Source organism: Pinus tabuliformis, chromosome 4_1, assembly GCF_031772625.1.
Source record: "Pinus tabuliformis cultivar Carrire ecotype Pingquan chromosome 4_1, CPIR1, whole genome shotgun sequence".
NCBI lineage: Eukaryota > Viridiplantae > Streptophyta > Pinopsida > Pinales > Pinaceae > Pinus > Pinus tabuliformis.
The window spans coordinates 920,677,237-920,695,552 of record NC_142303.1 but is presented as its reverse complement, the minus strand read 5'-3'; the positions used below and the strand labels follow the sequence as shown (position 1 = coordinate 920,695,552).

Here is an 18,316-nt window from a genome sequence, read left to right as displayed (position 1 = left end):
CTTCTATTCAGCTGTATTTTCAATTTGAGCATTTAATAAAAACAAGGACAAGCCCGGTTGGGAGCTTTGGACCCAGCAGACGTAGCCCTGGAGGGGGTGAACTGCTTTATCAACTTCTTTTGCATTTGTGGTTGATTTATTTTGCAGAACAAATTCGTTTTAATGTGTTAAACAGTAAAAGGAATTAACTCTGCTATGCTTAAATGAGTCATGAACCGCTGAAAATTTCATGTGTTTTCTTTCTGCAAGACATGGAAGTCTTTTAAACATGTTTAATTCTGAATTGAATACCTTGCAAACAAATTTCAAGTAGTTTCAAATTCAGATCACTACATGGAGTTGGCAACATTGACTCAAAGACCTATCATGAAGATTTTCAATAAGTGTGATCAATAGAGAGGTAAGCAAATTCCCCAACCTAAAGCAGTAACAGAGATGAAGTGAAAGAGTGTCATGTTCAAGAGTGACTCACTGCCATTAATATGTTTGATGCCCTACATTCCCAATTTCCCAACCATTTTTGGTCAATACCTCTTTATTTTTTATAAGATTGGAGAGGATAACGTATGCTTGATCTATAAGTTCATCCTTCAGATGAATCCTTCTGAGTAATTTTAATGAACCCTAAGAAGGAGTGGTTTAGTATCGTCATGGTTGACGAGTCCAACATTGTTTAATAGTTTTACGAGTCCAGTGAAGGCATAACTCTACTTCTTTTTCGTGTTCAGAGAGTTTGAGAAAGAGGGGAAAAATAAAACTCCAAGATGTTCCTTTTCATAAATTTGTCTCTTGGGCTTGAAAAGGTGTAAGCCATGTTCGACTAGAGTATTCCTTTTTCATAAATAGCCTATCTAGTTTAGAAAAGGGTTAAACTTATGCTAGGAAGACATCCTTTCATTTACCTTAACGAGTTTGAAAAGATAAGTGCTCAACAATCGCTTCATGTTTTGGGAGTCTGAAGAGAGCTTAAAGAGGACTCCAGGGAGTTCCTTTTTTCGTAAGTTTAACAAGTCCAAAAAAGCGATGAAAGTATACCCATTCATAAAAATGACCTGTATCCAACTTATAACCTACATTACGTCCTTTAGTTATCATTTAACCTGCTCAAAGAACCATAAAAACATTAAAAATAGAGGACATATGGTAAAATTAGGTCAAAAACATTAAAAATATATTAAAATAATGACTTATTTTGACCATAAAGATGAAAAAAATAATTTCATTTCTTACCATTTTCATTTTACCAATTTGAGTGAGCTTTGAGTGGCTTTTACCTTCAATCTTCAGTAGTTGATTGTGACCAATCTGGTGGACCATTTCTAGTACCATTAATTCCAGTTAGGAGGTCTATCCTTTCTCATCATTTTCATGGTTTCCATTTATTTTTTGATGCAATTTTTTTTTAAGACTTAGAATTCATCCTAGGCCCATCACACTTTCCTTATATCGGGAGGTGCGATGGGTCTGCAAAATTAACATTGATCAGTGTGAACAAGCACACTTACTATGGAGGGTAAGTGCGATGTGTCGCTCTTTTCATGAAGGAACAATGCGTGGGTGCAACAAGGGTTCCAAAAATATGGTTTTGAGTTATTTTTCTCCCAAATTTTTCCAAATTGTTGATTTTATATGTTTTTCAATGTTATTTTGCAAACACTTACCTGAGTGAAAATGGATTTAACCTAGAGATAAAGGGAGCATGAGGCTTAAGGCATGGTTTTCATCAATGATCCAACAACAATACAAGTTTTAAGGAACTGTGGGCTTCTAAAGTTCTTTATGATTCCGGGCATGAGGGCCCAGTTGGAGTTACTAGAATATTTGGTAAGGGCCTGGGACACACATCGACAATACTTAAGGATTGGAAAGCACATTATCACAACATATGTTGAAGACATCTACTTTCTGATAGGGATCTCACTCATAGGAGTTCCCATTTAATTATCTAGATTCACGAGAGGTGGAGACACAATTAAAGATTACATAGCCATCCATTGTCGACCTCACTCTGAAATAACTAAAGCTGGGAAACTTGACATTAAGAATGTTATTTAGCTTCCCCTCGGATAATCCTTTTTACCATAACTCGGTTGGCCAACAGTGCACCTCTACATTTAGCTACCAAGACCCAAATGCAATATGCTTTAGAATACTTGGTAGCTACGATATTCAACTGGTGTGAAGGGGTCTTAGTTAATCTAAAGGAACAACTCAATAGAGAAAATAACAGACAATTGAAGAACTTTGGGTATGGCTCTATCGTGGTATCATTTTCTTTATAGAGGGTACCATTATTACGACCTCAACGGATATCCCGCGAGCTTCCTTAACCTAGAGAGCCTCGCATGGGGCAATAGGTAGATTTGATGGTTCATCACATAGGAGCGCCTATGATGACATTCAACCCTATGTTTTTTGATTGATTATGGGAGAAATTGATTATGATTGAGGACTACCTGTATGTCGGAGCTGATTTCCATGGAGAACTAGAGCTCATTCTACCTTAAGGCAAGCAATGGAGTGACGCAGGTAAAAGCAATGTCATTTTGAGTATTATATTTTTATTTTATTTTATTTTTGTTAGGGGGGGTGGGGGTTTCCAATTTTTTTTTTTTATGTATCATATAGTAACTATCATTTTTACATGCCGATGTTGGACCTATGTGACCAGTAGGCACGTTGCCTCTTCATCAATGAGAACAACCACAACTCGTACAGGTTGGAGCCACAACAAAAGAAGAAGAGATGGTCGATCCAAACATAGTAGAAACACTTGTAGAGTTTGAGCATCATGTTGAGGGTTTGAACTATAGCGTGCCAGACATAGGGGTTGATGAGATCCCTATTTGTCTACATTAGTACACTCTAGGAGTGTCGGCTCATATCAATCGATTGCTGCGTAAACTTGCCCACACAATCGTATGCTATCGTGAGCATCATCGATATTAGTCGCCAAGGAGGATTTTCAGCCATATTTTGTCTACATGTATTTTCATATTATAGGTCGTGGGACATATGTGTCTCGGACACAATTTTTGTAAAACCAAAAACTATATACAATTTTCTATCTATGGATGTTTCCTACTTATTTAACTCTCCTGCACAATGTATGATGATAATTGTATATTTACATATGTCACAAATGCATGTCTAATACATGATTGACTAACGCATCTGTTAATTTATTTAGACTTCTAGGAACATCTTGATACTGAATGTAATCATAATGTCACTCTAAGAGGCGAACTCTTAAAACATGCATAACACAATTGGACTTCTTACTAAATAGATGATGTTTACATGTAGCACGACGAGTTGTGAATCAAGTTTGACGACCAAATGATGAATACCACGTGAAATGGTATCAGATAAAAGTTTGATCATTGTGCTATACTTAGTGATGGTGTTAGTTGAGTGACTGATGCAAATTCCTTACAAACTCACTAACTTGTCACTGGGAGCATAGATTGCCCACACTGTGAAGGAAAGGTTATGGGTACTACGACTAGCACCTTAATCATAACCAACAGTTGAGGGAATGTTGACATCTACAAATCAAATATAATTCAAGATAAGCAAAGGCGATTGGAAATTTTAAAGAAAACACACTACAAACACACCAACGAACCTATACAGTATGTACATAGTGACTATGCAGAAAAAATATAAGTATAGTATCTTTTGAGGTACAACCCATTTTAGGGTTGCGCCAAGGGAATTTTGTCAAAGTATACAAGCTCATAGGCCCCTTTTGCAAGAACACATTTAACAATATATGGACCTAACCACATGGGTTCGAGTTTCCCAACTTCTAGTTTATCGGCTTCTTGGTCATACAAGAGGATAATGTTAAATTTTCATATTGTTCTATGTTGTATAATTTACTTTAGCCCAAATCAATACTCCAATTAGCAATCTTTCCAATTACAATTAGTCTATCCATTCATCAACATTAATTGAAGATATAACAGTAAATGCAATGGAAAATGAGACGATCAACACATCAACAAGAGACACCAGGTTTGGTCAAAGACTAAGGAAAAACCCCACAAGGGGGAAAACCCTTTGAAATTATTCTTCTATTAGATTGCCATAAAATGTTCAATAGAGAGTAAAATGATCCCAATACAATATCGTCAGCAAAACAACCCAATAACATTCAAAAATAAGTTTCCAACATCAAAATATATCAAAGACAACTTTTCCCATCTGCAGTCAATGGTCAATTTCAGTCAAACTTCCCAGTTGCATGCATGAGGAGTTGTCCAAGCGACTAGAGGCTTCCATTTTCACCCTTTATGCTTGCAAGTTAGTGATTCTGGTCAATTTTTCCCTTTGATGTGGCTATGACTGTAATCCAAAAAAAAACTAAAACAGATGTGAGCCTCAAACCCTGTAATTTCCGACTTTTGCAAACTTCTATTGTCGTCCCAGCCTCAGGCCTGTGTGGACCAATCATTGAAGAAGAGAAGAAGAAGATGTTTGGTGATGTCCAAATGGCCTTGAGGTAAATTGTATTTATAGGCTTTCAACAGTGGCCAATTTCCTGATAGGGTCGACCTGTCCAAATGTGTAAATGTGGTATTTTCTTCATAAATACACTTTACCTTATCCGATTTGAGTGATCTTTAGGTCGATTTTGGTCCTCTCGAAAACAGGAATTCAATGCAATCATTGTTGAAAATGCAACAAGATGATGGAGCTTAGTGGAAAGGAGTCGCCTTCACTAAGTGGGCCCGTAGGTTATTTTTGGCGCAAAGTCTATTTTAGACATATGGATCATGGTCTATGAGTTTCAGGATGCTATTTTTGGATGATTGGTCATGTTGGTAAAAATAGATGGACTTCTATTTTTAGACATATGGGCGGTTTCTATTTTTAGACTGCCATGCTAAAAATAGAATAGTCTAATATTATTAGCCCATAATAATATTTGGACTATAAACATTATCATATCCTCTTGGAGCACTTCAGTTTGAGCTACAGATGTGGCACATGCAGCTGTCAGAAGAAAATACACTTTTCTTGTGGGTCCGTTGAGCTATTGTATGCAGGACTTCAGTTAGAACTCATATGGTTGAGTTTGGTGGAGTTGATTGTGGAGTTGATGGAGTTGTGTTCAGTTTGACTTGGTTAAACTAGTTGTATTTAGTCTAACTGCAAATACACTAGTGATGAGTGATGTGAATTAATTGTTAAATTAATTCACTAATTATTAACTCATAAAGCAACTAAAGAATACATCAGTTAACTCAGTGCATGGACAGTTTAGTGGAGACAGGTGTTAGAGGTTGAGATTGCTATCAGTTGTGACTATAGTTGTGCATGAGATCTTGCACAATCAATGGATTGAGTAATGCCAATGAGGATTGCATGGTTCAGCTAAGGAAATACGAGTTTGCTTCAGCCATTCATATTAATTCTCATGCAGGATTGCGCAGTGGAGGCAGGCAAGCAGCGGAGGAGATTTGAACCTGTGATTGATTCAGATCTGAGCTAGTTTGTGTGTAACAAGTGGAGATAGTATTGAGTACTTGTGAGGAGTATTGTACTATGTATTGTTACATGTTCTCAATCATTATAATATACAGATAGTGTGGGGTTTTCATCTGTATGCTTTCCCCGGGTTACATACTGTGTTAATGTGTGCATGAGATTGATGTTTCATTGTTTTTAATGCTGCTAAATTGATGATCAACGTAGAGGAGGTTATGTATTATGCATGTATTCCGCAATAGTGTATAATCGGGATAATCTTTGTGAATAAGTGTCATATTATTCAAAAATTTTACAATCATAATATCCATCAAATGAGTTTTACAAAGTGGAATTTGACCGTAGTTTAATAATTTAACACTCCCTCTCAACTAGGGATAATTCCACCTATCAATATCTGACCATTGATCAATATGTCATGTATATCATGTCGCCATACCATGTCCCATCTCTACTCAACTCTATCTATCGAAACATTCTCTAACCTAAAGAAGAAGAATCCTCGAGGAGCTAACGCTACAACCCTTTATATCGTAGGAGAGCATATCTCAATTTGAAACCACATCGGGGAGTACATCTCAACCTAGAATCTCATGGGGGAGCTAAATATCTCTGACCCCATATCGAGCAATAGGTGATATAGGGGAGCACATCTCAACCCATCCTATTGCCTATCGATCTTACCAACAATGACCCTCAAGAGTCATGTGGTAGAACACCTGCATCATAATCCGAGATTGGGCTAGATACCCGACTTACCAAAAGGTAAGGATCACATGCCCCGAGCCTCCTCAACTTGTTGGCTAGACAGGGAGGGACAATCCCAACAAGCCCGACTTGTGGGTATGATGCCAACTGGGGTATACTTTGCAAAGAACAAGGTAGGGGAGCAACGGTTCCAACCTTATGGGTAAAAAATAGGGATGATGCCCTATTTTCTAAAGATCCCTCAAACCCAGGAGCCCTCCATCTCAATTCCTCACCATGGGAGCTCAAACAGGGGGGAAGAGTTGTCGAAGTGTACTCGATCAGTGTTGCACCTTATAAGGAGGGGTCACACCCATCAATCCAAGTTTCTCTCTAAAGACCAAGAACTTCCCCTTCGGTAAAGCCTTGGTGAGAATATTTGCAATTCACTGATCTGTCGATACGTGATAAAGTCTAACAACTCCTCTCTGCACCTTGTCTCGAATGAAGTCATGTTAGATTTATATGTGCTTGGACTTATCATGAAATACGAGATTCTATACCGGATGGATCCTACTCTTTTTGTCACAATATATCATTGTAGTGTCTAGGACCTACTCAAATAGCTTTCCAAAGACCTTGCGCAACCAAACTGCTTAGCAAAAATATATTAGACCTCGGCGGTACTCAATGCTACGTACTTCTGCTTCCTACTCATCCAAGATATCATGGCAGATCCAAGGCTAAAACAACATCCAGATGTACTCTTCTTGTAGAAAACATTTCCTGCCCAGTCAATATCGGTCTATCCATGAAGTTGAACATCTTCGATAGGATATCTCATACCATGTGTGATTTTCCCATGCAAATATCTCAAAATGTATTTGGCAATGATACAATGTGCATGGAGAGGTTCAGTCATGAATTGACTCAATGTATTCACTGCATAGCATATGTTCGGACGGGTATTCACTAGGAACATCAAATTCCCAATCAGTTGTCTATACTCAAATGGATTTGCCAAATTTGGTCCTACAGATTCTCCACATAACTTCTTGAAGTTCATTTCCATTGGTATGAGTAGGGACTTGCATTCTGTCATTCCAAATCTTTCCAAAAACTTCACAACATATTTTCCTTGTGAAAAGAAAATCTCACCAGGCCTTTGACACACCTCAAGGCCTAAAAAGTACCGCATGATTCCAAGGTCCTTCATATCGAATTAAGAGGCTACCTCCCTCTTACACTCGATCATTAGGGGCTCACTACCTGTCAAGAATATATTGTCAACATATAAAACCAACATCAACGGCATACCTTGGACTACCTTGAAGTAGAGGTTGGAGTTGACATTGCTTCTTGTGATTCCCAACTTCACCAAATAACTGTCTATGTGGGCGTACCATGCTTTGGGGGCTTGCTTCAAACAATACAATGGCTTCTGCAATACGCAAACATGTGTCTTTTGATCATCTACTTCAATCCTTATGACTACTCAACATACACTTCTTCTTATAACATGCCATGGAGGAATGCAACCTTCATGTCCATCTGATGAAGGGTCCATCCTTGACTTGCGGCAAGGGAAAATATTGAATGAATGGTTGTATATCGAGACACAAGTGAAAATATATCATCATAATCTTCTCCTTCTTTATGGGAGAATCCTCTAGCCATGAACCTTTTCTCGTATCTCTCAATGCTACCATCAACTCCGTGCTTGATATTGAATAGCCACTTCGAAGTTACCACAAATTTCCCTTTTGGTATCGACACAACATCCCTTACGTCATTCTTCATGATTGATTCATATTCTTCAGCCATAACCTCTTTCCAAACTTGTTCTTTTACAACTTCTTCAAAGGTGGGAGATCAGCTTTAATCATGGTGCTCATGGCTGCAACATATCCCTAGTACCTACATGGCTTCTTCCTTTCTCTAAATGATCTTCGAATGGTAATATGTCTCTCGTCATCCTGTAAAGTATCATGAAGCCAAAGTGGCCTCTTCCTGGTGGGAGGATCACATGGAGGAGGATCTAGAGGATCCATGGGCTCCATGGCATCATCAATAATATTTGTCTAATATTCAGACACAAAAAGACCATCTAAAATATCCATATCATCATTCTTCTCAGGAGGAGGAGGGAGAGGAAGGTCCCTTTCTTTTTCAAGGGCGACATCTTCATCGAATGTAACATACCTGTTAATTTCAACCTTCCTTTGACCAAGAATATATATTCTAAATGCTTTAGAATTTTCACAATATCCAACAAACGTACATTTTCTTCTCGAGGCTTCAAACTTGTTTCTTTTTTTCTTTGGCACATCAAAGTATATAGGCATCCAAAGGTACGAAGATGACCAACATCGGGCTTGACACATGCAAATACTTCTTCGGGGGCCTTATTGTCTAATTCTTTATGAGGTGCCCTATTTTGAACATATATAGCGGCATTTGTTGCTTCTCCCAAAAGGAACTTCAACAAATTTTTATCATGGAGCATGGCATGGGAAACTTCTATAATGGACCTATTCTTTCTTTTAGCCACTCCATTTTGTTCAGGAGTATAGGGCACAATTGTTTCTTTCTTGATTCCTTCCTTCTTGCAAAAATCAATGAACTCCTTTAATGTGTACTCTCCACTATTATTGAACCTGAATATTTTGATTTTCTTTCCTGTATGATTTTCAATCAAAGCTTTGAACTCCTTGGGCATTTTGAAGGCTTCATCCCCGTGCTTCAAATAATATATCCACATATTTATTGAGAAGTCATCAATGAAGGTGATATAGTAGAGATGGCCACCAATATAATACACAAGCATTAGACCACATATATTATATTGAATGAGATGGAGGATGTCATTTGTCTTCTTCTTGCTAGAGGGGAATTGTCCCCTTGTCTTATTTCCACTTGCATAACTTGGACATACCCCATCATTATGTCCTTGAACCTTGGGAATCCCCGAGACCAATTTGTCCAATTTCGGAAGAGCATCATAATGTAGATGGCCAATCTTTGGTGCCATAGCTCACTTAGATGATTAGTATCATGGACCAATGCTAGAAGTGGTCTTCCAGTAACCTTGTAGATTCCTTCATATCTTGATCCTAATGTGAATGCATCTCTCATAGGTGATCCAACAGGCCAAGTAAGAACCTTTCCCTTGATGAAGGCAAACCTCATCCCTTTGTCTTCCAAAGCAGATATTGATACCAAATTCTTCTTCAACCCTAGCACATACATCACATCATGGAGCAAAATAGATTCTCCCGAATTCAAATGAAATTTGACAGACCCAAAACCTTTAATGGGATGAGTGGAGTTGTCTCCAAGAATGATTTTCAAATTTGACTCCCTCTCTACCAAATTAGAGAGAACTTCCTTATAACCAGAGAAGTGATGAGTGGCCCCACTATCAACCAACCAACTATCCCACAAATTTGGAGGAGATGAACTAGTAAGGAAAGAAATAAGAATATATTCAGATTCATTCGCATCATTGCTTTCCTACCTAGAGAATTTTGACTTCTTTTGTGGACGGTGATCTTCTTCATGATCACTTGGAGAATCTCTTCCTCTTGTTTCATCTTGTGATCATTCCTTCGGTCATATCTCCTTCTTTGATCATTGAACTTGTTTTTATTTCTTCTATTATTGTAGCATGGTCCATTGTTCTTCTCGGGGCAATCTCGAGCATAGTGGCCTTTCTTATGACAATTATAACATTCGATGTGCACAAACTCCTTCCTTCTATTTGGATTTCGAGTAGGAGGCTTTCTTGAATTTGACGTACCTCCTTTTCCTTTCTTCTTCTTCTTATCATGAGTGATGAATGCAACGGGCTCTCCCTCTTCATGCTTTTCAATCCTTCCTCTTGATATCATCCTTGATTCTTCTTGAGTGAGCTTTCCAACAATTTCATCAAATGATGGGAGGAAATTGGTGTTGCTTATAATAGTAATGAAGGTTTCCCAAATAGGAGGGAAACCTCTTAGAGTCACAATTACCAATTCCCTGTGAGGCACAGATTCCCCAACTCTTTGCAATTGATCTCTAATATGAGATATCCTCATTATGTAGGATTGTACAAACTTTATTTTGTTCATCTTTGTGTATTTTAGTTTATCTTTCAAGGAGATGATTTCATTCAAATTGTTGACTTCATACATGCCAACTACCTTATCATACATGTCTTTCGACCTTCTCTAGTTTCCAAAATATGCAAGTAAATTATCTTGTAAACCATCAATTATTATTTTCTTTGCTTTTAACTCACCTTTCTTGTGCTTGTTATTGATAGCAGCAGAAGCATTCTCTAGAGGCTTAGGTACTTTTCCTTGAATATAGTCCAAAACATCATTGTTATTAGCTATGATATCCAACCTGACTTTCCATGCAACAAAATTGAATGAGTCACCCAACTTCTCATTTTCCTTGAAGAAGGAAGACATCTTGACTTGACTAGAATGGCTCCTTCAACTTTCTCAAAGATGATTTCTTCATATCTTGTCTTCTTTTGGGTTTGTCCTTCACCTTAGCTCTGATACCATGTTAAATTTTCAGATTTTTCTATGTCGTATCGATTAATTTAGCCCAAATCAATACTTCAATTATCAATCTTTCCAATTATAATTAGTCTTTCTATTCATCAACAATAATTGAAGATAGAACAATAATTGCAATGATAAAGGAGAAAATCATCACATCAACAAGAGACACTAGGTTTGGTCCAAGACCAAGGAAAACCCCCACAAGGGGTAAAATCCTTTGAAATTTTTCTTCTATTAGATTGTCATAAAATGTTCAACAAAGAGTACAATGAGACCAATACAATATCATTAGCAAAAACCCAATAACATTTAGAAATAAGTTTCCAAATCATAATATATCAAAAACAAATTTTCCCCTCTGTGGTCAACTTCAGTCAATGACCAATTTCAGTCAAACTTCCCAATCGCATGCATGAGGAGTTTTGCCAACGACTGGAGGCTTCTAGTTGCACCCTTGATTCCTATAAGCCAACGACTGTAGTCAAAATTTCCCTGTGACATTCCTGCGACTATAATCCAAAAAAAAACCTTAAAACAAATGCGAGCCTTGGACCCTATAATTTTGGACTTTTGCGAACTTTTGTTGTCATCCCAACCTCAGACCTGTTCAAACCAATTAATTAAGAAGAGAAGAAGAAGATGTTTGGTGATGTCCAAATGATCTTGAGGTCACTTGTATTTATAGGCTTCCAAGGGTGACCAGTTTTCTGATAGGGCCGACTTGTCCAAATGTGCATATGTGGGCGTTTCTTCGTAATTACACTTTACCTTATCTGATTTGAGTGATCTTTAGGTCAATTTTGGTCCTCTAAAAAATAGGAATTCAATGTAATCATCATCTCCATAAAATTAGATGTCCAAAGTGGAATTTGACCATAGTTGCATAATTTAACATACCATATCACCCTGTAATAAGGCATGCGGTTTAACATTTTGGTCATATTGTGCTTTAACACATTTTTGTGAGCTTCATTGGCCATCACGACATCGGGTCAAGTCTCATCTAGTCGAGTTAGGTGCAAAAAATGTTCTTCTTCGTTGGAGGTAGCAGGAAGAAGTTCGACAACAAGTTTTAACGATGAAATTTCACATTCAATTAGAAGAACAACTTCCAGACCATACACTAGCTGAAAATGTGTGAATCCAGTTGTTGTTAAGATAAATGTGTGGTATACCCCCAACATTGGAAATAATAGTAAGCTAATTCGTTTTATGAATCCCTATCATGTGTTGAAGAATTATTTTCAAAACATTATTAATGGCTTCTACTTGACATTTGGCCTATGGGTAGTAGGGAGTTGAGCTAATCATGTTGTAAGCCCGACTTGGCAGTCAATTCAGGCATCATGTAATTGTGAAAAATGTTCACCATGGTTTGTAACTATGGCTTGTGGCACATCAAATTTGGTAATAACATGATTAAAGAGAAACAATATAGTCGTTTTGTCGTTGTTGTCGTATGTAGGAACCGCTTCATCCCATTTAGTAAAATAATCTACTGTAATGATTATGTAACCATGCCCCCTGGTCGAGCGAGGTTTATAGGTCATGAAGTCGTTACCCCATTTGGAAAAGGGTCTAATAGAGACAACTGGGCACAAAGGAGTAGGTGGAGCAAGTGCTTTCCAGTTATGGGTCTAGCATGTGTGACACTTTTGGACTGACAAAATACAATCTCTTAACATAATCAACCAAAATTAATTGGCACGTAGAATTTTGGGCAATATTATATCCAGACATATGCCCACCACATGCTCTGATATGAAAATCATTCAAAGCTTTCTCAACCTTCTCATGAGTGAAGCACTGTCAAAAGATCATATCAATACAGTGTCAATAAAGGGTGTTGCCGATTATGATATAATGACGAGGCTAGTATCGAATGTGACGTTGGTCAGAACGAGTGGTGTCAGGCCAGAAAGTTTGGGTCTGGAGATAGATAATGATGTCTCCATACCATGGATTGGAAGAGTCAATTAGAAACAACATTTCATCTTAGATAATATCGCCAGTTGTTGATTCTGACGTAGAGAAGGGAAGGTCACAAATCAGTTTGAAAAAGACTAGATATTTCTTAGACTTGGATTTGATGAACTCCAAATCAAACTCTTGGAGGATAATGATCCACTTCGAGTATTTTCCCCCTAGCAATTAATGTGACATGATATAGGTCATAGGGTTGCAATCAGAAACCACAAGCATCTTGCAAAGCAGAATATAGTGGCGAAATATTTGAACAACTTGGATAGCTGCCAAAGCTAACTTTTCAACATGGGAATACTTGGCTTTAGTGTCGGTCAAATTATGACTCAAGTAATAAATAGAGTGTTCATCTCCTAAATCATATTCTTGTACCAATACCATAGCAATAATGGTAATAGCTGCAACAAGATATAGGAAATAGTCTCGATTGAATCATTACCTTATTTATTATCTATTTATTTCCAAAAGATTGAACTGTTCGTACCCAAACAAAAAGAATTCGTTTCGTAAGGAAGTTGCTATTGACTCATTTTATTAATTAGAACCAAGAGATCTCATAGGAAAGATGGCCGAGCGGTTCAAGGCGTAGCATTGGAACTGCTATGTAGGCTTCTGCTTACCGAGGGTTCGAATCCCTCTCTTTCCGTATCTTCGCCCTACTATCTATTTTCTTCTCATCCATTGTTTTTCCAATCTATTGAATCCCAATAGGACTATTTCCTAATTCCAGGATCAATCTACCTCTATTTGTAATAGAGAAAATAGAACGAACATCGGTTCGTGGTATGGGAAAAGTAAAGACTATTTTAAGAAGCAATAAAAAAAAAGTATCGCGGATAACAAGTAACGTACGTAAGGATTATAAAATGTCTCCTTCGGGGAAGGGAAAAAGAAGGGAGAAGAACATAATTTCCAGATGCCCAGCAACCAACCCACCCCTCTCTTTCATTTCATTCTCGATTCAAGCTTGACGGGAATAATACTCTACGACCAGCAATTCATTAATCTTCAAATTGATCCATTTACTATCTATTATTTGATTGATGAATCCTTTATATTGTAAGGAATGAAAAGTCAAATGATTTGGCAATTTATCCCTCTGGAACAGATCTATATTCTTCTTAATGATAGCTCTCAATCTTTGTTGATCTCTTATAGTAATCACATCTTGAGGTTTGCAAGGGTAACTTGGTATATCTACCATATGGTCATTGACCCGAATATGTCCATGATTCACTAATTGTCTAGCTCCGGGAATGGTGGGAGCCATACCCAATCGAAAAAGAATATTATCCAAACGCATTTCAAGTAATTGCAATAGGACCTGACCCGTTGAGCCTTTGGCTCTTCTAGCAATACGAACATATTTTAGCAATTGTCGCTCCGTTAGTCCGTAATGAAAACGCAATTTCTGTTTTTCTTCTAGCCGGATACGATATTGAGATATTTTCCTGGAAGAAGACCGGTTCATAGAATCCTTTCTGTTTTTGGGTCTTTTACTAGTGAGACCTGGTAAAGTTTTCAGACGACGTATTATTTTTAAACGAGGTCCCCGATAACGGGACATAGAAACTCCTTATTCAATTAACAAATAGTGCTAGAAAGAAGAAAGAATAGTATAACCCGTATGAGTACTACTGGAATTCTTTTATATGGAAAACGAAGATCTTTCTCCAATTTGTTATTGATCCTAATAGCTCCAATCATTTCATTCATCCCGTTCCTAGTTGGGAGTAAATGATCATGGCATGACGGACCCGACGAACGATCGTAAGAGTATTCTCCATTCCATCTTGATCCTAACAAAACTTTGTGGATTATGGAAATGAGAGGAACGGAACGGAAAAGAGCCAGCTATCGGGATCGAACCGATGACCATCGCATTACAAGTGTGATGCTCTAACCTCTGAGCTAAGCAGGCTCGATGGAATATCACTCCCCATTTCATTGGGGTGAGATCCATAGATTCCTTTGGGATCCTAACGATTATAGCGCGAATCAGATTCAATGACGCAATCCAGATTACGATTACAACGGAACATTGTTTGAATGTAGATTCTTTCAAGGGAAAGAAATGAGAAGTAAGGGTCAATTGATATCGATCGTTTTACTCACTCTTCCAAATCGACTAGGGGAGGATAATAACATTGCATTTCAAATGGATAAATAATATAATGATTCCCAGTCATATTCGATTGGGGTAGAGATAGAGAAGGGGAGAGAAGGGGAGAGAAGGGGAGTAGGGGAGTAGGGGAGGATATTTCTCCCACCCAATATTGAGCAAATATCCAATGAATAATGCTGATGGATATTACATAATAGGATTAGATCAAGGTATGATCTTGTTCTTCGAGAAGGGGATATGGCGGAATTGGTAGACGCTACGGACTTGATCGAATTGAGCCTTGGTATGGAAACCTACCAAGTGATAGCTTCCAAATCCAGGGAACCCTGGGATATTTTGAATGGGTAATCCTGAGCCAAATCCGGTTCATGAAGACAATGTTTCTTCTCCTAAGATAGGAAGGGGATAGGTGCAGAGACTCAATGGAAGCTATTCTAACGAATGAATCTCATTTGGTCCAATACTGTAGTTATAGAACGATCTATTTACACCTCAAAAATAGAGAGAGATGTTATATAACATCAGACAAAACTGGCGATCAGAACTTGAATCGTTCCAAGCATTTTATTCATAAGATAGATGCCAGATTCGAGTTGAAGTACTGATTTGACATTAAGTAATCCAATTATGAACTTATCTACTCTAGATGGAGAATTGAATTATTTTTTGGAATAAATGGTTGGACGAGGATAAAGATAGAGTCCAATTCTACATGTCAATGTAAACAACAATGCAAATTGCAATAGGAGGAAAATCCGTTGGCTTTATAGTTAATTGGGAGGATATAGCAACGATGCTTGGGATAAAAACTTCCAAGGCATCAAAATCCTTTTGAGCGATATCACCCCAATGAAAGGGAAATCCTTTTTTCAATAAACAAGTAAATCCTTTGGTAAGCTCTACATAATTAGGAATGAAATGTCACAGAAAGTTAGCCTTCCCTTATAGGCATTGTAACTGAACAAGAGAAGACAGGGCTGACAAATCGAGGATTGCCTCGACTTTCAATGGATCAATGTGAATTCCTTGTTTGGACACAACGAATCCTAGAAGTTGACCGTATTGAACACATACGACACATTTGTGTGGGTTTAAATGGATATTATAGTGTCGACATTGTAAGAAGATAACTCTGAGATGCATTGGATGGTCGTGACGACTCTTAGAGTGGGTAGAAAAATAATCAAGGTATGGTTGCATGATATGATTAATATCGTGAAAAGCATAATTCATGGCTCATTGGAAAGTTTCTCCTGCATTCTTGAGACTGAAGGGAAGTTTACGATAAGCAAACATACCCCATGGACAAATGAACGCAGTATTGTGCTGGTTAGATGGAAGTATGTTGATTTGATTGTAGCCAAAGAAGCCATCCATAAATGAAAAAATTTCACTTCCGACATAATCATTAACAATTTGGTCGCTGAAAGGGGTTGGATAGTTGTCCTTGGGACAAGCTCTACTAATAACCTGATAATCGACACATATTCAGATCGTACCTTGTTTCTTCATTACGAAAACAATATTCAAGACCTAATCGGTTAAAGGAACAGGATAAAGAAAACCATCCCACAAAATCTTTTCAACTTCTTCCTTAATCGCAACAACTTTCTTAGGGTGAACCAGATGCAAATGTTGTCTAACTGCCTTGGCATCTAGATATGTTTTAATTTCATGCACCATAATATTGTTGAGTCCTGAAACTACATATCTCCTACACACTTTCTTAGACTTTTTCCCCTCACCTGGAACCTCATAAGCTATCAAAATCATTGATTCTAAAAGTGCACTTAAGTGGTTTTCTGACTATGTTTTTGTGTTTGTTGTTTGACTTAGATTTTGCTCATGAGCTGGGGAATGCAGCCACTTTCCGCAGCTGTTTTTGTTAAACTCCAGGTTGCAAGTGTCATCAGGCAAAACAGGACACGTGGGCAGATCAGGAATGACCTGGACATGGATCAGGTCCTATTGGTTCAGCCGGATTCATCAAAGAAAGCCGTGGTCAACGGTGGTCAAGCGGTGGTCAAACAGAGGAGTCCTACAGCAACAAGACTTTGTTTTCAAACACGTGAAGGATTCGTGGTCGTTCCTAGATCCCTAGGGACATGCTGACAGCTGTAGACTGCCCCACGATGTGAATCCAACAGCCACAGTTGATAGATTTAATAATCTCGGCAACTATTATGCTAAATCCATGGACGCTGTCTTTTACGTGTCTTCTATTGACGTAGTTTCACAGGAAAACAGTTATGAAGTTTTTGTTATAAATAACGCGTTTCTATACGCATAGAGTTAGTCTTTGTTAATGTAAATTTTTTGTTTAGGTTACTGTGCCGTGACACTAGCTTCACTGTGGTAACGAGAAGATTCTTCCTCTGCTTTGATATATAAATAAGACTCTGTTTCTATATGATTGCGTGAACATAATTTTGGATTGATAGCCTGTTGACCGAGGCTGTGTAGAGGGCCCATGTATGCTGAGGATTCGTTTTCCTTGTTGCTGTACAGTTTTTATGTATCGTTTCCTTATTTTCACTCCACATGTTTCATAGTTATTCACCTGTGTATATATTTCATCTGTTATGGTACTAACATTTCGTTCCTGTTTATGATTTCACAAGCTTTGTATACTGTTGTTAACGCTAATCAGTGTGCGTATGTTTCAGGATAGAATAGGCCTGGGCATTTTCATATCATTTTCACAATAACTAGTGACATGGGATTAACCTCTCTGCTGACTTTGCTTTTCTTAGTGTTTTTTTTTTTTTTTAGTGTTTCAGGATAGAATAGGCCCGGGCATTTTCACATAATTTTCGCAATAACTGCTGACATGGGATTAACCTCTCTGCTGACTTTTCTTTTCTTAGTCTCTTTTTCTTTCTTCTTTTTCTTTTTTTTTTTAAATTCCAGTTCTGTTTTGTTGATTTCAGTCTTGTTCACTTGCTTTGTTAGTTAGTTTAAATATCAACTTGCTCATATCATTAACGATTATCTCCGAAATCCATAGCTTAGACTACCTGGCGAGGAATCGGATTATGAATGATGTGATTTGATTTTAGTTTTACTTTTATGCAATTAGACATCAACTTGCTCATATCATTGACGATCATCTCCGAAAGCCATAGCTTAGATTAACTGGCGAGGAATCGGATTATGAATGATGTGATTTGATTTTAGTTTTACTTTTTGCAATTTTTGATTTATTTGAGTGCAGTAGCTTAATTCATTTTTCTGTATTTAGATAGCAACAGAGATAATAGTTTCATGATCAGTAGTTCATTATTTGCTTAATTTGAATAGCAGCATATTTTTGTTCAAGTATTAATTTCATCACTAGTATGTTCTAAGACCCTCTGAAGTATTAAGTTCTGGAAATCATTATAGAGGACATAATTGCCTTAAAATCTATATCCATACTTGCCTTCTAGAGTATTCTTAAAACTCAGGAATAGGATTTCCATTCATATTA

At 37.6% G+C, this 18,316-nt stretch overlaps 2 non-coding genes across 2 annotated transcripts; one reads left to right on the top strand and one right to left on the bottom strand.

Moving 5' to 3' along the window:
* Positions 1–13,281: 13,281 nt before the first annotated feature.
* On the top strand, positions 13,282–13,368 carry TRNAS-GGA (transfer RNA serine (anticodon GGA)). The gene has a single exon. It is a non-coding gene; the product is annotated as a tRNA-Ser (tRNA).
* A 1,202-nt stretch (positions 13,369–14,570) lies between these two features.
* On the bottom strand, positions 14,571–14,643 carry TRNAT-UGU (transfer RNA threonine (anticodon UGU)). Its single transcript has one exon. It is a non-coding gene; the product is annotated as a tRNA-Thr (tRNA).
* Positions 14,644–18,316: the final 3,673 nt, after the last annotated feature.